This window comes from Pongo pygmaeus, chromosome 5 (genome assembly GCF_028885625.2).
Source record: "Pongo pygmaeus isolate AG05252 chromosome 5, NHGRI_mPonPyg2-v2.0_pri, whole genome shotgun sequence".
NCBI classification, from domain to species: domain Eukaryota; kingdom Metazoa; phylum Chordata; class Mammalia; order Primates; family Hominidae; genus Pongo; species Pongo pygmaeus.
The window spans coordinates 141,218,676-141,241,131 of record NC_072378.2 but is presented as its reverse complement, the minus strand read 5'-3'; the positions used below and the strand labels follow the sequence as shown (position 1 = coordinate 141,241,131).

Genomic DNA, 22,456 nt, shown 5'->3' with positions numbered 1-22,456 from the left:
TTTGCTGAGTGTGCTGGTGCATGCCTGTAGTCCTGGCTACTCAGTAGGCTGAGGTGGGAGAATCACTTGGCTTGAGGTCGAGGCTGCAGTGAGCTGAGATCGCACCACTGCACTCCAGCCTAGATGATAGAGTGAGAGCCTGTCTCAAAAAAAAAGAAAAGAAAGAAAGTACGAAAGAGAAGAAAATACAGGTATTACGGCCTAGGTAAGTATGTACCCGTATGCTAAATCCTTTAAAAGATTGTCAGGTGAGTCACACCTTAGCTTTGTCCTATGGAGCAGGTATCATTATTAGTCATGTCACGTTTTACAGTTGAGTAAACTAATGCAGTTATAATTTGTAGATATATGGAATCAACTGAGCGACCAAACTAGGATTTGAAACCAGCTCCTTGCCTTCTTAGCCCACGTTCTTATACTCTAACTAGCACCCAGCCACCAGGACTATTTTCCCCTGACCATGAAAGGCAAACAACTTTCCATTCAAAGAATACTTTATAATGACAAATGATGGGGAGTCAGTACCGCCCTACGGTCTCCAAGCTGCATCAATAGCTATCAGTCACACATCGGATAAATAGATTTCAGAAGTTTTGTGTACAGTATGTTCTTGAATTTGGGCTTAAGCTCAGACTGACATATAGTATTTCATCGCTAACGTGATCTCTTTCTTGCAGAGGGAACATTCTTTTTTTAAATTGTATTGCATAACTTGTTTGCTTCCTAGCAAAACAATTTTTGAATTTCTGTATAATTTCTGTTAAATCTATTTTTAAAGTTGAGGCTTAGGTCAAATGCAAATATGAATATAGATTTATCCAGCATGCATAATTTGTAGTCTGCGTGGAACTGACTCATCTGTCTTCAGTATCTGGCAGTCACATGACTAGCTCTCCTGCTAAGAGTGACCTATTCATCCTTCAAATAAACATCCACAAGGGGAAGAAAAACAATATGTGCAGTTCCAGAGAAGGAACAACATATTGTGCATGAGCTGATGTACTTGAGTCAGTTCTGCCAACAATCCTTCAAATTAAGAGTTCCTCATTCAGAAAGCAGTTAGAAATGAAAAGAAATTCTAAATGTTAAGCAATCTAAAAACTTAAGATTATATTCTTTTTTAAAATACAAGTGAATGACCAAATTAGTAAACAAGTTTCTTGAACATCTGCAGGATGATTTTGGCATATACGTGTTTCAAATAAATATAAAGTTCTATATTATAATTATATACAGACATATGTTTTTCTGTACTTACCCTAGTTTAATCTGGAAAAAAAATGTACTTCTGTATTATCTGTGTTCTGCTCAACCCAATCTGTAGTTGAGAAGACAGGAGATCTGTAGATGTATGCACAGGGCAAAATGTTTTAGATACTCCATGGTTTTTTCTATGAGAGGGGAAAACATCCCCACCATGTGAATGATTCTGTCAATAATGTACATCCCTACCATTTAACAGATTTTTAAAATGCATATGTCATTTTCAGTAAAAAGAAATGTATACAGTAATACCAACTGCAGACTAAAATTGACTTTCTGGAAAAGTTTCACATATTTTCAATATAAACTGACTAAAATCAGAAAGATGAACTAACATTCTGAAATAGTCATCTAGCTTTAAAATGATGAATTATTGACTATTTGCCTTTATATACTTTAAATATATATACAATCATTTTAGGATAGAACTTGAAGAAATGGTTTAAGAACATTAGGGAGTGAAATTGCACTATCTCTATATGTGAAAACCTCGTCTATATAATGTGAAATGAGTTCTCATATTTATGTGCGTTTTCTTCAATGAACTAAAGAATTATATTACATTACTGATAGAAAAGTGTGAAGAAAATGCTTTGGATGGAATAACCTTATAGTAATGTTTAGGATTTAAAATATATGGATTTAACAGCCCGTACACCTTTGAAAAATCATTTCTAAATTTTTATCATTGCAATTGAACACATTTATTTTAAGATTACATTAAACATTTTTTTATAAATGTAAAAAAAATTTAAAATGAAATTCCATACTGTATTAAAGCAAGGTTGCCTCCAAATTCAGATCTCCTTCTGACCCAAGATTTCAGGAATAATATATTATTTTTTTTCCTAACATTCAGTTTTAGAAGTGGCCAGGACAGTTAATAAAAGATGGCATTACAGAATTATTGACATTTTCTTAGGTGTGATGATGGCACTGTACCTTTGGAAAAAGATTGACCTCATTTTTTAGAAATGGATGCCAAGTGTTTTATGTGTCATGATATCTGCAACTTATTTTTATATTTACATAAAAATGATGCATAGGTTTATTTATAGACAATTATAAGACAAGTAAGCAAGATCTTAACAATTGTTAAATAAAAGTTGAATGCACCTGGGTACTAATCTACTTTCAGCTTTTTTGTATTTAAAATAATTTTTAAAACAAGAACATGAAGGGAAAAATAAATTCAATTATAGCCTCCGCCTTCTGATGCTCATATTCCTTACTCTCATTTCCACTTAATTTTTCCCATATGAATTATCTACCACTTTTTACCATACGTGGTATCAGTGCTTTTTAACTGGTCTATAGTGATGGACCCAATTTTTTTATTTTTCTTCAATTTATCGTAGATTGATATTTTTGCAAAATACAATGAGGTGCAATAAAAATGAAATAAAATGTTATGCCAAATTCAAGCTCTTCCTTATCTCTGCTAACGAGAAACTATTAGAATATTCCAAGTGGTAGATGATAGTGTTTTGGACCAGCGTAGTGGTCCAGCAAAAGTAATAAGAATGGGTGAGATTCTAAATATATTTTGAAGGCAAATCTGGTTGGATTTACTCATGGATTGGCTGTAGCATTTAAAAGAAAGAGAAAAAAATGACTCCAAGTTTTTGAGTGTGAACAACTGAAAGGCTGCAGTTGCAATTAATTAAGAAAGATTAAGATAGCAACAGGTTTAGCAGGGAAATGTATGAGTTCAATTATAAACTTACTATGTTTGAGATGCCCTTTAGACACTCAAATGGAAATGTTGATCCTGAAATTTCATATGTGAGTCTGGAGTTGGAGAGAGGTCTGAGTTAGAGATAGAAATTTGGTAGTGGTCAATCTATAAAAGATGTTTTAAGCCTGGAGCTTGGGTGACTGATGAGTCAGTAATAATAACAGCAGAACCTATGTATGACTCATAGTGAACCAGAATCTATTCTAAACATTTTTCTAAGTATGTGTTAATTTCATTATTTCACACAATTAAATAAAATTGGTACAGTTACCTCCATTTTACAGATGGAAAACCAAGGCCCAAAATGTTGGCAAGCTGGCTCAGGATTATATGGAGAATATCAAGAGAATGAGTATAAATAGAAAAGAGGATAATTCTGAGTACTGGGTACTAGGGTACATAAAAATTAAAAGAACAGGTGTCTAAAAGAAAAAAAAGACAGGTAAGTGTCATGACCTGGAAGTTAAGTGAGGAATATTTGTCCGTGTGGAAGAAGTAAATACTTCAGGATGAAAAGAAGAAAGGAAAAAATGGATAACAAATAGTGTAAGAGAGAATTGCTTTAGTGATGTTCCTGAGTATGCAAAAAGGAAACAACAAATGACCTTAAATATTGTAAACTACAAATGCAAATTTAATGTATTTGACTGTTACAAGCAGCTAAATTTTTGACATGGCATATATACAATTCTCATACTAAAATTATATATATTTAGTAAATTAAGTATTGTTAAATATTGTGCACTTCTGCATGAAGGAAGGAGTAAGAACTAAACTAAATCATATTCTCATATATTTCAAATAGAAAATCTCATATATTTCAAGTTAAATTCTCTAAACTTAATTATAAATTTCTGACAAGCACACTGGATCCGTAAATTTAATGTGCTTAATATTTTTATAAATGAGAGGCATTTAAAATGTCAAAAGCGTTTAAAATATTAAACACTCATATTTATCTAATAATTATGCAACTTGTTCCTAAACACAACATAGTATAATTAATTCTGTATAATTATGTAGTTATTATGTAAATATGTAATAGACATACGTGTTTGTGTGTTATACTTCATGTTTCCTATTATATATTATCTATTTATGTATTAGGTACTTTAATATATATCTTCCTTTGGTATAGTCATTTATATCAAATTGAGGAAAGTGAAAGTCAAAAGACAAGGCGTGGATATGATGACTGAATATGAATAAGATGAATTTCTGCCTCAAAATTGGAAGCTGAATGCTAAATACTTGCAGAAATATCCTCAAGACACTGCGGAACATGTTGAACTGCTTCTTAAACTTCAGCTTTGTCTGCTGTATTCATGTTGGACCATATCCTGAGCCTTTCATTTACTTTAAAAATCCAGTGTCCCACATTCCATGGGCATCTTCCAAGTTTTAACCTTAGCCAATTATTTTATAATCTTTTTCATAATGCTTGATCTGAATAGATGATATTCCCTACTGTAATCCAGCTTGCAAATATTTTCCTTCACTTCTGGATTTTATTCAATTTATTATGGCTTGTTTGGCTTCTGAAGTTTTTCCTCTATTTTTTTTCCTATGTCTGACTTCTCATGACAAATTTAGAGTTGTTTTATTGTGTGAGGACAAGCTTTTTTAAGTAGAAAAGCACAGAAAAAAGGAAGTAGACAGTGAGGAAAGAAGAAAGAATATTGTATAGAAAGAGAATAGCTATACAATTTAAGGATTATGTTAGCAAAGAGTTTAAAATATAGGTGAATAGGAAAATAAAGTCGTATTTCATCACAAGATAGAGGGATATTCCTTGAAAAAAATCATTTTTCTGTTTCACCAAAGTTTGGTCATTTGGTCTTTAATCTTTGTCCCTCTTCAAAGTCATGTGGCAACACTTCTCTCCCTTCTGCTGTAGCTGATGCTTGTCTAGCCTTCTCTGAGCAGAGACAAGGTCCTGTTTTCCCCCCTCTATTTTCTTTCTAATTTTTGATCGGGCATGAACTTGTTGCTTTTTTCCTTTTGTGGTGGACCCTTTTGACTGTCAGAAGCTCATGTCAGAACTCAAGTTTTGAAGCATAAAGAGAGAGAGCTTTTTTTTTGAAGCCCTGCTACAGTAGGTGAATACTTGTAGAGGAAAATAGATGCCTAATGGAAAAGATGAATTTCTGAGCAGAAAACATGCAAAATATTAATTTCAAGATATAACCTCGGTACTTTAACAAAAATAAGAAGTAGACACTGGGAAATAGGATCGTTCAATTTTCCTAATTTCTTTTAGGGAAAAATCAAGCTATTACACTTTTGTTTTACACTTTAATAATTATAGAAATGTTGTTTTCATTTGTAGTCCTAAAGTGTTAAGACAGCTATTAATAAAACTAAATTTTACGTCAAAGATAGTGTTAAAAAGGAGACAACAATGTACAAAAATAATACCTTAAAAAGAGAAAGAGAAATAAATTATTTGAAATATACCAATATGCAACAGATGCACATTAGTTAGGATGTATGGTTAAACTTAAGGCTGTAGATTAGGTTAAAACCAAAGTCCAACAATATGTTTCTTAAAAGAAGTGTGCAAATAATTTAAAAAGAGATTTAATAATAAAAAAAACTAAGATAAATTAGGATAAAGTAAAATAAATGATGGCAATTTATTTCTCTAAAATTAAATTTTGAGACATCAATCTCTTTGATAAAAGGAACAACTAATGGAACAATTCATAGTCACAAACTTCTATGCCATTTGTTAACAAAGCACCAAATATACAAAACAAAATCTGTTCAAATGTATAGAGAATTTGTGAGGGGTACAATTTTTCAGTGTTTTAACATTCATAATTGATTATGCAAGTGAAATAAATTATTCAAAATATAATAATGAAGTTGATGTAAAAATATGTATTTATTCATTCTGAAAACATTTAGTGAGGGCTTACTATGTGTCAAACATTCTTTCAGATGCCAGAGGATGCTATAGAAAAATGCGTGCCCTCTTGTAATATTTTGTTCAAGTTCTGATCAGAAGGATGAATGATGGAGCCCAAGAAGCCAGGTACAAATTCAAGCTTCTTCCATTCATAAGCTAGGCAGTCCTTACTCAAATTTCTTATCGTATCTTTTCTTTAGTTTCCTCATCTGAAATGTAGGTGAGGCTAATTGTATATGCCAACTTGACTGGTTTCAAGATGCTTACATATTTGGTTAGACATTATTTCCGAGTGTGTCGATAAGGGTGTTTCTGGAAGGATTGGGCATTTGACTTGGTGGACTGAGTAAAGCAGCTGGCCATCCCCAGTGTGAGTGGGCATCATCCAACTTGCTGAGGGTTTGAATAGAGCAAAAAGGCAAAGGAAGGGTGAATTATGTCTCTCTGCCAGACTGTTTGAGCTGAGACGTTAGTCTTCTCCTACCCTTAAGCTAGAACTTATACCATCAGAATTCCTGGTTCTCAGGCCTTCAGATCCAGGCTGTAATTTATTCCATGACCTTTCCTGGGTCTCCAGCTTGCAGAGGGTGGACTGTAGGAATTTTCTGCCTCCATAATCACATAAGCCAATTCCTTATAATAAATCTCATTCTAGATATACATATCTGTATATCTCCTGGTTGTTCTTGCTCTCTGGAGAACCCTGACTAATATAGTTATTTTGAGGATTAGTGTTGTTTTGAAAACTGAATATTTCAGTGTGTGTGAAGTACTCAGAACAATGTCTGGCACAGGCAGATCCTGCACAAAGGTGGCTAATATCATTATTACCCCTTCTTTTCACCACACCTCTAGTATTTCTGTAAGTTGCCCATATACTAGCCCAACAAATGAACCTTGATATTTCCATGACATATAATTACCTAGTTCATATTGTTGCTACAATTCAACTAGAGATTATTACAAAATAATTTGAAAAAGATCTTTATAATTGCTCACTGATTAAAGATTTTAAGATGCTTCTCTTTCAAATATTTTTATTTCTCAGAGCACCTACAATGCTTAGTGTAGGTCTTCACTTTCTGTCACTCATAATTACATTCTAATATTTTCATTATTTTAATATTTATCTATTTTCTCTACCTTACATTACTGACAGGATTTTTGGCCATGTCTATGTTTTAATTTTCTGCTCTCCACATACAATTTAAACAAAATATTATATTTTAAATTCTTTACAATCTTTCTGTTATTCCACATTTCTCATTTAAACTTAACCAGTTGTCTTTTCACCTAATTCCGATTTCTCTTTAGGGGTCTCTTCTTTTATTTCACAGTCTAGGTATATTTTTTTTTATTTATGATGCTAGTCCATCAGTTTTTTTGATTCTTTAACAAAATAACCCACAGAACTACTTATTTTCTTCTGAGTCATTAGGATATTTTAATATATTTTTTATTCTGTAGTATTTTTCATGCCAACTATTGGTACTTATAAGTTCTTGGGTGAGTTTGCTACACAACTACCTCTTTAAATTGACTTTGTTGGCATGATATTAACTTCCAATGACATAGCTATATGATCAGTTCACATTGAAGGCAAAACCCTGTAATAGACAAAATTACCTTTGTCAGATTGACTCTGGTGACAAAAAAGGCTTTTGTTTTCTTCAAACTATTATAAAATTATTTACATTCTATTAGAGGAAGAGGATCTAGGTAATTTAGCAGGCCAAGTGTTTTGCAGGTGCACTGTCACAGTTATAGTGACTTGTAATTTGGGTACCCTAATAGCACTAGAAGCTGAACTGCTCCATGAATACTCTGCAGTGCAATAAGTGGTTTCCGTAACAGTGCTGTGAAAAATCAACTTACCCAAACTTACAGAGAAAATTAGCAAGTTCACTTGGGGGAAAGATATATGGCCTGAGCAGATTTTTTTTTCCTCTCTGTTCAAGAGAAATAATTTAATCCATTATTTTGGGAATTAAGATTGATAGTTATCTGAAACTGGATATTTGAAAAAAAAAACAAGGAAAAAAGAAATATTAATCAATTTAGGACAAAATAAAATAGAACTATACTAATAGATATTGAGTATTATTTATACACTAGGTACTTTTCTAATCACTGCAAAGTAGGATCTATCACCCACAATTTGCAGATAAAGAGAATGAGATAGAAACATGTAAATAAACTGGTCTGAGATAACCATAAAGTAAAAGTCAGGAGTGGTTTTTAAATGCATGCAGTCTGACTCAGGTTCTCTGCTATTAATCTGATAGAAGGCTCTTAGGAAATTTATCATCCTGGTCAGATAGAAAAAACAGCCCAAGTAAAATAACCAGAATAAGCAGCTCAAACCCAGAGCCTGAGATTCCCATGTCCTGTCAGAAATATGTTTTGTCTATTCTTTAAGCTCCATAGTTTGTCTTTAGAAGTACATGCTAGACACTTCTACAGTAAAAGTAGTGAACAAACACCACTGATGTAGGCTACAAAAGACATTTGCCAATTGTGCATTCTAAAAATTTGAGCATATTTGAAATACTTAAAAAACCCTGACAGTATCTTCAGATTTGACCATTCTTGTAAGCATTTTGACACAATAAGCAGAGAACTTCTTACAGAGATTCTTCTAGTCTCTTTCCATTCATCATAAAAGATTTTAGTGATTTCTTTATATATTGAAAATCTATTTTTATAAAACTGACCATACTAATAAAATCATGTAATACTTTGTACATTTCTGGCTTTGACCTATAAAAGAAAATATTTTTAAAAAATCATATGTAATACTATATTGCTAACCATACATCAGTTTTATTAAAGACAAATAGACATTGCAAAAGGGGTTGCATGTCACATTTTTTGCTCTAGTAAGAAATAAACTATTTTCTTGTCATTCACTTGGAATTCCAGTATTGACATTATATGCACTAATGATTTCTTTGTAGGAATCTTTTTAATTGAATTGTTGATGTTTCCAAGGTAAAATCATAATATAATTTAATTACAATAATATAAGAGGGCACTTAATTATGTACCCTCTTATATACCTGATTATGAGAACTTCAGTCTGTGTTTCAACCCTTTAAACTGAGAACTGTTATAAAGTCCATAGTGTTAGGATATTTAGAAATAGAAATGTTAATGCGTCCAGGAGAGATTAAAGCCTCTTGAGTTCATATGGCATATTAATTTTGGCTTTTCTTCAGCTTTGAATTCCCACTATTTAGTAACTTTGAAATTTCATTTCCTTTTTGGACTATTTCTCAGCACCACCATGAGTCTAATATAGTAAAATTGGGCTACCATCCAAGTGACACAAGCCCCATGCACTGGGGAAACGTAGGGAGGGTGGATTCTGCTCCAAGACTGAGATAGAATAGCTCTTTATTTTGCAGACCTTTCCTTTATTTTTACTTAACTTTCCTATATTTGACATGAGAGCAACACAATCTCATGAGAGGTGTGAAACTAAAGGAACAGGGCCAAAGAGGCCCATGCAGTCTCTTTTGAGCCAAAGTCCTGTAGATTTACAAGGTCTTCCTGATCTATACTTGATCTAATCCAGTGGTTTTCAAAATATAGTTCCTGAATATCACTGTCACCTGGCTAGTACAAATTTTCAAGCCCTAGGCTAGGCCTGGGAAGAGGGTGTCACAGTCCGTGTTTTAATAAGGCCTTTGGATGAAATCTGATGCATGCTAAAGTTTGAAAACCTGAGTTTTCAAATCACCTTGGCTAAGCTCTACATAGGGGTTTAAGTCTATGCAAGTAGAGCAATACATAGAGTGATTTTTGTTTTTCTGCATTGTTGCTGAACTGTAAATAATCTATTTGTAAATCTTTGTTAGTAGTAATGAGTTTGAATTTAAAAATTTGGAGGTTAAAAATTATGACCATTTTTTTTTCTGCCTCCCTTTTATGTACAGGTTAATCCTCATTACTTACAAATTCCCTACTTGTGAAGTTGTCTACTTGGTAAAACTTTTTGTAATACAAAAATCAATTTTGTGGATATAAACAGATAAGTCCAGTGAATTGTCCAACAAACACATTTCCAGCTGAGTTCAAAGTGATGTCTTGCCTTTTTCAGCTCACAAACAATAAACAAGTGTCCTTTTGTGATCTATTTAGTGCCATACTTTAGGCATTTATTTTTGCTTTTTATTGGTGATTTCACAGCTTAAAATGTCCCCCAAGGATATTGCTAAACGGTGGCCCTTTTTTTCTAAACACAGGAAGACAAAAGAATGTGCCTTATGGAGAAAATACATGTGTTAGCTTAACTTCTTTCTAGAATGAGCTCCAGGGCTGTAGACATAAGGTCAATGTTTATAAATCAGCAATATATACTAAATAAGTTGTCTTTAGACAAAGAGACACACAAAAAAATAAGGTCATGTATTGCATTAATCAGTTGATAAAAATATTGTAACCAGAGGCTTGAGGGACCATAACCTGTATTTCCCGTAGGAACAATGGTTCAATATTGACTGATTCTGTGTTTGCGGCAAATTTATAGAATGTATCAGCCACTAATAATAAAAATCAGTTGTATATAATTTATATTTCTCAGTTCTCTGCCAACTTGCCAATATAACAACTCCAACTAGTGCTATAGTTTTTTTTTAAATTGACCTAATCTTGCACTTCCCAACTCATTTTAAGATTGAGTTAATGTCTGACTTCCAAACCCTTCTAGGACAATTCGTAATGGCTTGTTGAAATCCTGTTTTTCTATAGTGTAGTTGTAAATCATGACAAATTTTAAGTTCACTAAATATTTGACTTCAGTAGCATCCAAATATGTTTCTACTATTTGATAAAGAGTTCTAATTCTCATCATTGAGGTACATGGAACAAAGTTAATATACTCTATTAAAACATGCCTTTCACTAAACTGGAAATTTAGAAACTGAAAATGTTAAGGAAATAGAATGGTGGGAAAGTAGATTTCATGAATTGACTCACGCATAAGAAAAATTTTCACTCTCCTGTGTTTTAGATGCAGGCCGCTCACCATCTTCTGGCCATGTTAACACCTTTGGACCTATAGCTGTTTATCTCCATTAGATTACATAAAATGGTATAAAGCACACTATACTACAGTGTTCTATACAAATTACATGCTTTTGGAATGCTTTTTTCTTATTAACTATTAATATACAAATGTATTTTACAATTTGATCCTTGGGACTTTTTTTCTGGTTTATTTATTTTATTCAGATGTATTCATTTAAAGCATTAGGAAAGATTTTCAAGAGATGGTTACAGAGGTGAACAGCAGAACTTAAATAGCCAAAATATTTACTCATGTGAAATTATGAATTGTTAATTAACAGAAGCAACCGTCAAAATCATGAAACACTATTTCTACCATTTATTTATATTGCTAGCGTACAGGAAAAACTCATGTCTGTTAATCATTCAGCTTTAGATGATAACCAAGCTTTCATATACTGTGTTCGATGATGAATCTACTAATGCCAACTTCCTTTTTCTCTTACAAACTTCCTAAAAGAAGCAAAGCAGTTTAGATAGCAAGTCGATTAAATTGATTAAATTAAAAATTGATATTTTTATTTTATTTAAACATAAACTTTTTTGTGACCTATAAAATGAAATATATTTAATAGTAAAAAGTAGGCATTAAATGGTTTTGGCTATTTTTAAATGACTCGTAGGTTAAATTTCTATCAGAATTTTAGATAACTGACATTTTAATCTCAGAATTTACTTTGGCTTTTATGATTTTATGAGTCAAAGTGCAGATGCTCAGTTTATTTATTGGAATATTTGCTGCATTTGTAATATGAAAGGTCATTAGGAATGACTCAACATCACAAAGCACAGTTAAAATTCTAAAACTGGGAAATGACAACTTATTATTTTTACACCAGCATTAAAGCCAATTCTCTTTTTATTTCACAATAGAAGTAAAATCCAATAATGAAGTCAATAGAAACAATGGTGGTCAGGGTTGATATTTATATTTTTATTCTAATGTGTGTTTTATCAGTTAATAACTTTTTCAAACAAGAACTCAAAAAATAAATTCCCAGCCTAAAGTTCAAAGATTTCTTATTTTAATAGCACATATTTTATTTAACTCATCAATGTCCATGTAACCTCAGACAAGAAGAATGTGGACAACATAATAATTGTAAACCATTTGCTACTGCATGATCAGAAACAGACACATAAACAAATTCTGGCCAAATGCATGAACGGAAGTGAGAGGGTTTCTCTAAAATTATCTCTTCATGTCTAAGTAAGAACCATAGCAAAATTAAGCTCTTCACAGCCTCTGAATCAGTTTTGCATTTTATGGACTAGCTGAAATGGCTGTAGCCAAATTGCCACCATCTTTTAAGAAAAACCAATGTCAAGGCTGGAGCAGGAGAGAAGGGGACCTGCTGTTAATGACAATGCTGAGCCATTGACTCCACCCATGCTGAAGACTGCTCAAAGGCTAGATGTTGTGCATTATAAATACAAGATTCTTATTGTCTAGGTATTTAGGTAGGTGTTTGTAAGTTTGATCAAAATCATTCCAATAATTTTTTTTTTTTTTTTGAGACAGTCTCATTGTGTTGCTCAGGCTGGAGTCCAGTGGCACGATCTCGGCTCAGTGCAACCTCCGCCTCCTGGGTTCAAGCAGTTCTACATCAGCGTCCCGAGTAGCTGGGATTACAGGCACCCACTACCACGCCTGGGGCTAATGTTGGTCAGGCTGGCTCGAACTCCTGACCTCAAGAGATCCACCTGCTTTCGCCTCCCAAAGTTCTGGGATTACAGGCATAAGCTGCCACACCCAGCCTCCAAATACTTTTTTTTAAAATCAAAATAATGATTTCAATGACTGAGATCTCTTATGTATTTCAACGAAATCATGTTTCATAAAGATTTAGTCTTCTGAAAGCCAGTGTGAATTGTTTTTTTTTTCTACAAGTTTAATCAAAACCAAACAAAATCAACAAACCTCTACCCCCAAATGTGGTACTGTTTCCTAAAAGAATGCATTTCCTTTTTACTTCCATCACCATACAACGGTTAATGACTTCTGCACTTAAAATTCCTAACACATCTCACTTAGCTCTTTTGTGCAGTAACACTTTTCTTCTCTCCAAATATGTGGTTCAATGGAAGTTACATTTTTACAATTATATTTTCCTCCTCACAACTTATTGGTTCTAAGATTTATACCCTTTGCAATGTGTATAAGACTACTGTGATTTTGGGACATGGGACCAAGTGTAGCATGTCTGATCCTATCTTTGATGGCAAATACTTCTGCTGTGAGATATGGGAGCTGCTGAGTGAAAATCTTTTACTGATAATAAAGCCAGTTGTCAGAGGGAAGCAAAAGTGAGAGAAGAAGAGACTTGAGGTGACTTTAATGAAAACTCCTACCTGCCAAAACTAGGCAAAAATATGACATACATAAATATAAATTTCCACAAGGAAATTTCTTTCCCACCTTTCTATATCTTTCTTACTCTCTATCATCACATTTACTAATAGAGATATCTAATGTTCTTGATACTCAAAGTGGATTTGATATACTATCTCTTACTCATCTCTTCCCCACCCCTGTTGCATACGGAGAGCTCCAGGCAACCGAGTGGGATGGGAATTGGGGACTGAAAGTGAAGAAGTGTAGCAATAGCATTAGCACAGTATTGGGGAAAGAGAGAGGAAACTGACAACATTCCTTCTTCTCACTACGGTTGTAGCTTGAGGAAGGCCTTTGCTTGGGGAGGTGAAAATGAAGGCTCAACTACAAAACGCAATTTAATTAACAAGATGGGAATTTTCCTCAGATAAGGGTGACTGTTAGACTTATTGTGCCAGAATAATGGCATAATAATAATGTTATGAAGACTATCTAAGATTTCTCTCAGAGAAAAGAGGAAGAACATATTATGGTGGATTTCCAGGCCACAGTGAAAAAGAATAGTTTTTTTGAATAGTTGCGTCCTAATGAGTTATGTTTGTTCAATGTAGCAGTTAGAATTGTATAATATGGGCATGAACACACTACAATTGTTGGCCCCAAAGATTAATAAAAATGGACATAAAACATGGAATAAGATACATAAATATTTATATTGTCTAAATTTATGACAATAGGAATACTGTAAAAACTGATACAAAGCAAGTAATTCAAATAATGATAATTATAACTTTAAATCAAGAAACAGAACAAATTGCTTAAATTACATGCCAGAAAAGATAGCTAAAAGGTTTCAGTGTCAATAATTATAACAGGAAATCTTCCTTTAAATCATTTTTACAAGAACAATGATTTTAAGCGTCTCAAACACATGCACACTTACATACCACATACGTGCACTCTCTCATTCTTTGGGCCATCATAAGTAATATAATATTATGATGCTTTCATTTATTTGTTGCACATACACTCAATTCCTTCTATATTTATGGCTTGTTGCTGGGATCTAGGGAAAAATGCTGTACAAATATGCAATGAACTCACTCTCCAGGGGTATATTTCCTACTTTGGAGACAGTTAACTAACAAGGCAGACATGAGGCAGTTTGGCTGTATCCTGTAAGAGGTGAAGTTTTAGGACAGCAAGTAGACAGAAGGGGTTGAGGAATGAGGAAGCAGAGCTTCTGGATAAGGGTTTCTGCTAAAAAAAATGTGCTGCAGAAACACATGGAGGTTATGTAGGAGTACACTAAAAAATAAAAAAAAAAGAAGAACAAAGGAATGGAACCCATGTTTTAAGAAGCCTAGAAAGCTGGAATAGTATGAGTACGTTGAAGGGGAAGGAGAAAATAGACAAGAGAGGCAGGCAGAGGCCAAATCACAGCTGATCTGGTAATGCACGTAAAGGAGTTTAGACTTTAAGAGTAATATCATCAACAATAGTTTCAAGCTATGGAACTCAAGTGGAAACGACACTAAAATACTTGCTTTATAGAAAGATCTTTTTGAATTTTTATTCCTAAAAATATGATGGAAATTCCTATGGATTGAAATAACAGATATGCTGAAACCGAAACAAACTGCTGTGTTCTAAATGTGTCCTCCAAACTTCGTATGTTGTAACTTCATTGCATTGTGATAGTATTAAAGGTAGTGCCTTTAGGAGGTGATTAAGTCAGAAGGGCAGAGTCCTCATGAATGAAATTAGAGACCTTATAAAAGAGGCTGAAGGAAGTCTCTTGCCCTTCTGACCATTCAGCCATGTGAGGACAAGTATTTGCCTACTTAGGAGGGTACAGCAACAAAGTGTCGTTATTGAAAGCGAGAATGGCCTGCACCACACACGAAACTTGCCAGTGCCTTGATCTTGGACTTCCCAGCCTCACGAACTGTGAGAAATACATTTCGACTATTTATAAAGTAACCAGGCTATGGTATTTTGTTGTAGCAGCACAGATGGACAAAGACACAAACATATACAAGTTTTTAAAGCATCACTGGGATGATAAGAAATTCACCAATGCCAAAAAATTATTTTAATTTAAAAAAGATGAAAAGAACCTTTTTAGCCCTGATATAATTTGGATATTTGTCCCTGCCTAATTCTCATACTGAAGTGTAATCCCCAACATTGGAGGTGGGACCTGGTAGGAGGTATTTGGATTATGGGAGCCGATCCCTCATGAATGGCTCAGAACATCCCCTTGGTTATAAGGGAGCTCTCATTTTGAGTTCACATGAGATCTGGTCATTTAAATATGTGTGGCATCTCTCCCTATTCTGTCTTTCTCTTGCTCCTATCTGGCCATGTGACTTGCTGGCTCCTTGACCTTCCACTATGATTGTAAGCTTCCTTTGGCCTCCCCAGAAGCCAAGAAGATCCCAGCACCATGTTTCCTGTAAAGCCTGCAGAACCTTGAGCCAATTAAACCTCTTTTCTTTATATAATACACAGTCTGAGGTATTTCTTTATAGCAATGCAAGAACAACCTAATGCAAGCCCCAACAATTTCTGTGGAAAAATGGAAGTTCAACTCTTCCTCTTTGCAGACTGCATACAATATAGCATATGACACACTGTGGGGAAACATCAAATAAGAGACTTCTTCATAAGATTAGTCCTCAAAAACAGTGATTAAATAGATATTAAGCCCCTACTCCTCAGAAGTGACAGCAAAGAAATTTGGCTTTCTCATTCTTGGCATTGGGTAAAAGGAACAAAATGATGTGATGATAAACATTAGCTAGTTATTACAGAAGATTGCATTCTGAATATGTGGCTGTGTTTAAAAAGTACAATCTGCCACATGTAACAGAGTTAACTGGAACACTGCTTATGTGTTAAGAAAAGTTTTAAGGCAAGAAATTAAGTTCAGTTGGTCTCAGGTAATCAAATGCAAGTTCTCTCCTGAAAAACATTACAAAACTTGGATTATAGGCTAGAGGTAAATCATATTGTGATTTTTTTCAGTATTTCTCATTTCATTTTATATTATACCCTTCTATTTTGTATCTTATTAGCCCTTGGATTTATGAATGTGTCTGATGATTCAATGTGACAATTTGTTAAGATAAGGTATGAAATGGAAGAGGAGTATGTTAGGCTGGTACCAATGGATAATTCTGATAACGTTAGTGATGAAGGCTTACATTCTGCTGAGCCATGTAGTGGTGTGGAAAGGGACACATAAAATCTCCTTTTCCAACAAAAGCTATCTCTCAGTGAATTTTACTTGAGCTGATAGTCCAACCTGGCATATGCCTTTCTGTCTTCTCTGACAAACTCAAAATGCAACATTATTTCCAGGAAAATTAAAGACACTAATTTCAAATCACAGTCATTGGATAAATGATGGTACTGATTGTTCTATATAACTATTAGAATCTAAAATATAATGTTTGTTGAAAAGTACATCCTGTGAAAAGGATGTAAGTTATGTATCAGCAGAAAATGTTGTCTGGAAAAGTCACACAAATGGTCAAAACCTAATAATGCCAGCATGTGAAAATACACTGAGATAATTGCTGAGAAAAGATGCTGAAGAAAAATTTGAAAAGATTCTGCTTTTAAGGAGTATGATCATCAAGGCATTGATGATATGTTACAATATATTGAAGAGGTTTTGTGTCGTAAACTGAAAAACCAGAACCCTAATATCCAAGTTGATGAATAGATTTCACCAATAAATGGCATTCTGTAGTATTTGTAATATTTGTAATTTATAATAAAATTCACAGTAACATTCCCTGTGCAAAGAGTGGTCTGAAACAAGCAAAGGACTAGATATATTTAATGTTTTATCTTTATATCTGAAACAGAAGTTCTATCTTCAATGGGTTGTATTAGCATTTGCACTAGGTACTCCATCAATAGTTGGCTCCTTGAAGATTTTACCTCTTGTAGTAAGCCCAAGTCCAAATACTGTCATCAAACAATACTTTGTTCACAAACTGGTGCTAGTGTAAAGAAAGTCATGGAAAGGAAATAATAAAAGTTCAGGAATACCACAAAAAATGGTCAATTTTATTAAACCCAAACCAGCTTGCTTAAGAATCTTTTAAAAAATGTATAATAATAAAAGTTCAGGAATACCACAAAAAATGGTCAATTTTATTAAACCCAAACCAGCTTGCTTAAGAATCTTTTAAAAATGTATAAAAACCTGGGCAAACATCACACACACACACACACACACACACACACACACACACACACACACACACACACACACCTGGGCAAACATCACACACACACACACACACACACACACACACACACACACACACACACACACACACCCCCTCCTGCTGCAAAAAGGAATTCAGTGGCTTAATGGAGGGAGAAAGTTCCTGATAGGATGTTTCAGCTGAACAAGAATTAGAGAAGCACTGTCAAAAAGAAATGTAGGCCGAATTTTGCTGAGCACTTTAAAGACAAAAAATCGCTGCAGAAACCAACTTAATTGGCAGACATTTTCATCACATGATCTAGTTTAACAAGTCTTTGCAAGGATCTGGATATATATATTTTTTTACTTTAAATGCAAGATTTTTGTAGTTAAATGAGAAAAATCACATATTTAGAAATATCAGTTGCATTTAAAAAATCTTACAAAAGAGAATCTTGAAATATTTTTACCACTACCTGGGCTTAGACTGAGAAATGACACGAGCAAAGCCCAAACTTTTTTGAAAATCATCTAGAGAACTCCAGAGTAATACTGAACAGTACTTTTCTTCCCTCTCAACTCAAAGTATATAGCAGAATAATAAACACTTTCTCTGAAATTTCTTTTCAGCCTGAGACCTTAACTTTGAAAGAAGAGGAAGAGGCTGGGAGCCATAGTTCATGCCTGTAATCCCAACAATTTGGGAGGCCAAGACAGGCAGATTGCTTGAGCTCAGGAGTTGGAGACCAGCCTGGGTAACATGGCGAAACCCTGTCTCTATACAAAATACAAAAATTTGCCAGGTATGATGGTGTGTGCCTGTAGTCCTAGCTACTCTGGAGGCTGAGGTGGGAGGATCACTTGAGCCTGAGAAGTTGAGGCTATAGTAAGCCAAGACCATGTCACTGCACTCCTGTACTCCAGCCTGGATGACAAAGCGAAATCCTATCTCAAAAAAAAAAAAAAGAGGAATAACTTAACGAGGGGCAGTGTGACCACACAATCAAGATTAGAGTTACTATTCTGCCTCTAGACACCTTCTACATTTCTATAGAAGAAAAAGAATCTCCCTCCAGTCAGAAGGCACTGAATACTTTGATGCATTTTTTAACTTCTAACATGTGTATGCAGCCTTCTACTTGTTTAAAAAGGCATTGGGAGCAACTACAGAAATTGTCTCATTCAGTTTAAAATGAAACTAATGTGTGTTTATTGCAAGTTTGAACCAGCATTGAGTCACTATTTAGCAAAGAAATGTAAGCACAGTTTTCATATAAATTTAATTATTTATATTTGATTCCAAAATAACTTTTAGGCATATATAGAGTTATGAAAAAGTTTATGTAACCAACACATGTGCATAACAGTTTGATAACTGATATATTGAGTCTAAACATATCACTCAGAAAATATTTTTTCCAAAGATATGTTAAATTATATTTTAGGCCATAATTTTAATCATATGTCTTTGGTTTACAGTTTTAGTAGTTTTATCATTCAACCATATCAACCCATTTCATGTTGTAATAACATCAAATAATATCCAATTAGAATCACCATTTATATATTTTCTTTACACATTTTGAAAAGGAAGGAAAGAAATTAATGGGCAGAAAGGTAAATTAAGCTTAATACCAGATTTTATTCAAGAAAGTTTGGCTGACAGGTTAATTCTGGTTTTAATAAGGGGAAAAGAAAAAAGAAAACTTTTTCACATACTTTATAGTAATATCCTTATTAGAACTCTGTATAGTAAAACTCTATGTTAAGTCTTTCAGAAAAACCTGAATTGAGGTGAAAAAATAAGTAGGAGGTGAAATTTTTTTTAAAGGAAGAAAAATTTGAGTTTTTTTAATATATACTATTACCTTAGTAGATGGTAGAGAAAAATATACAAAAAATGATATGATAATAAGTTGTCCAACGTAAACAGATCTGCAGAAAATAGATTATTCTCTATTCAAAAAATAAGAGGCAACTATTATTGGACTAATGTATCTAAAATTTATTATTCATGCTAATATATTATGCAATGTAGATATAACAATTTTTTTTTGCAGAGATTCCCTGAGACATGTAAATATTTTCAAGGTTTTCTCCAAGGTAAAAAGTGATTGAGAATGAGTGCTGTAATATATGTAAATGTAAGCATATCACGTTAAATGAAAGCGAAATAAGTGAAATAACCTTCTTTCAAAAATGAAGTTGAGACTGTTGTAAATATGAAATATATGGATATACTGTTTTCAAGAGTCAAGCCTAAAATGTAAAGGAATGGAAAATTAAATTTCAAAAGTTAGAAATATATGTGTAAAGCATAAACTAAGTAGATGATGCTGTTGTAGTTAAATTAATATCAGATTAAAAACCACACAAAATTATGATAACTAAAGATAAAAAGGATTACTACATGAAGATTTAATTCACATCTAAGTTGAACAATTCTAAAATTGAATACAGCTATTAAATAACTTAATTTAATGAAAAATTTGCCAAAATTTTAAGAAAATGTGGCCAAATCTAAAAATTGAGTGGATGCTTTTAAATACACATTATAGAAATGGATGAAATTGACAAAAATAATCAGAACGAATACAGCAGACATTACCAGCATAATTAACAGGACAGAACTAATGTCACTCATCAAGTAGGAAATACACACAATTGAAGACTATTCAAAAAACATTCATGAAAACTGATAATGTAATAGTTCATAAAGCTAGCAGCAACAAATGACAAGGAATTTTTATGACATATAGAATAAATTATCTGATCACAATATATATTTACTCTCATTCTATATTCCAAAAGATCTGCAATTCAATTCCCAGTTCAGGTGGAATTCCACAATTCCATTTCATTTCCAAGAGAAAAGAGTGCATATTTACCAAATACATAAACAATGATGTTCATAGAAGATTAATACCTCAGAGCCAAAGAGCTGGAAATAATCTAATATTCATCAACAATAACACTGATCAATAAATTGTGCTACATTCATACAACGTGATACTCTGCAGCTGCAAGATTGAACTACTGGTACGTGAAACAACATGGACGAATCTCAACAGTGAGATAATAAATGAAAAAAGTTAGATACCAAAGAGTGTATACTGGTGTGGGGAGAGATTGAGGCATGAGATCAACTGGAAAGAGGCTTTAAGGAAACTTATGGGACACTGTAAATCATTTATCTATTGGTCTGAGTGGTAGTTACATGGATTAAATTAGTGGTATGTAGATAAATTTAAATTTGTGTCCATCCAGTTGAGCACCTTAGGAATATTATACTGTATTACAAATAAACTCATCAACTAAAGAAGAAATCATAATAAAATTTAGAAAATATTGAGAATTGAATCAAATAAAAATACTAGGTAAAAATGTATAGAATGCAGAAAAGCTCAGAATTAGTGAGTTAAGCAACAACATGAAGAGTTTAGAGGCCAGGCACGGTGGCTCACACTTGTAATCCCAACACGTTGGGAGGCCAAGGTGGGCGGATCCTGAGGTCAGGAGTTTGCGACCAGCCTGGCCAACACAGTGAAACTCCATCTCTACTAAAAATACAAAAATTAGCTGGGCGTGGTGGTAGGCACCTGTAATCCCAGCTACTCGGGAGGCTGAGGCAGGTGAATCACTTGAACCCGGGAGGTGGAGGTTGCAGTGAGCTGAGATTATGCCACTGCACTCCAGCCTGGGCAACAGAGCTAGACTCCATCTCAAAAAAAAAAAAAGAAAGAAAAAGAATTTAGAATAACTCAAAGTAGAATGTGATTAAGATAAGTGCAAATAACATAATAGAAAACTATATTAATCATAATATAAAACTATAACATATTAATCATAATAGAACAAATTCACCAAAATCTAATCAAAAAGAAATACAAAACTGAATAGTTCTATAATCATTTAAACAGTGCGATTGGTTATTGAAAATATTTCTAGATATAAGTGTCAGTCCCAGAAAGTTTCTTAGAGAACTTCTTTCAAACCTGGAAGGAAATAAAAATTATAATTTTACACAAATTCTCCCAGGAAAGAGAAGAGAAGGGACACCTTTTAATTCATTTTATTGGACAAACAGAATGGTAATATTAGACAAAGACAGTAAAGGAAAAATATTGATCAATCACTTTTATGAGTGTAGATGCAATACCATAAACAAATTAACAAGCTAATTCATCAATGCATTAAAAACAATGCATTTCAATCAAATTGAGTTCATAAAAGGAATTCCAGGTTGGTTCAACATCAGTGAAAAAACATTAATTTACTACATAAAATCATTAAAGTTGGAAATAATATTATCATCTCAAAATATACAGAAAATTTATTCAGCAGAAGTCACTATGTATAATGATTTTTTAAAGTGCTTGGATAACTAAGGCATGAAGAATGTCTTTAAGTTGATAAAGGGTTTCTATAAAATATCTATAGGAAGCACCATTTTTATAGATCTTTTTTTTTCTATCAGATAGCGACAGTGGCATTTTAAATTCTCCCAGTATGACAATTGATTTATCTAGTTCTCCTAGTTAAAAATTCTATCAAGTTTGGCTTTATATATCCTAGGAGAATGTAAATAAGTCCATGAAAATTTAGAATTAAAATTTTTTATCATTTTGAAATATCCCTTTTAAAAAAATTGAAACTGTCAGCTTTATTTTAGATAATATTTGTTTGTTCTGTTTTTTTACTCTTTCTTTAATTTTTGTAAAATTCTGTATCTTAGTTTGTGCAGTAATTAGTATGAAATTGGGTTTGATTTTACTTTAAACCAATGTGATGATATGTGTATTTTATTTGGAGTTTCAAAATTCATTTACCATTAATATAATAATTATTGTATCTAGCTTATATTTAACATCCTGTCAATGTTTGATTTTTTGTTTCATATGTTTGCCTGTT

At 33.1% G+C, this 22,456-nt stretch overlaps 1 long non-coding RNA gene across 1 annotated transcript in view; it reads left to right on the top strand.

The window, feature by feature from the left end:
* The window catches only part of LOC129039350 (uncharacterized), a 55,318-nt gene extending 42,574 nt beyond the window's left edge, over nucleotides 1-12,744 (top strand). The window contains exons 2-3 of the long non-coding RNA XR_008503311.2: nucleotides 5,945-6,038; nucleotides 12,505-12,744. This is a non-coding gene — a long non-coding RNA (uncharacterized LOC129039350). The remainder of the gene's footprint in view (nucleotides 1-5,944; nucleotides 6,039-12,504) is intronic.
* The last annotated feature ends 9,712 nt before the right edge of the window (nucleotides 12,745-22,456 follow it).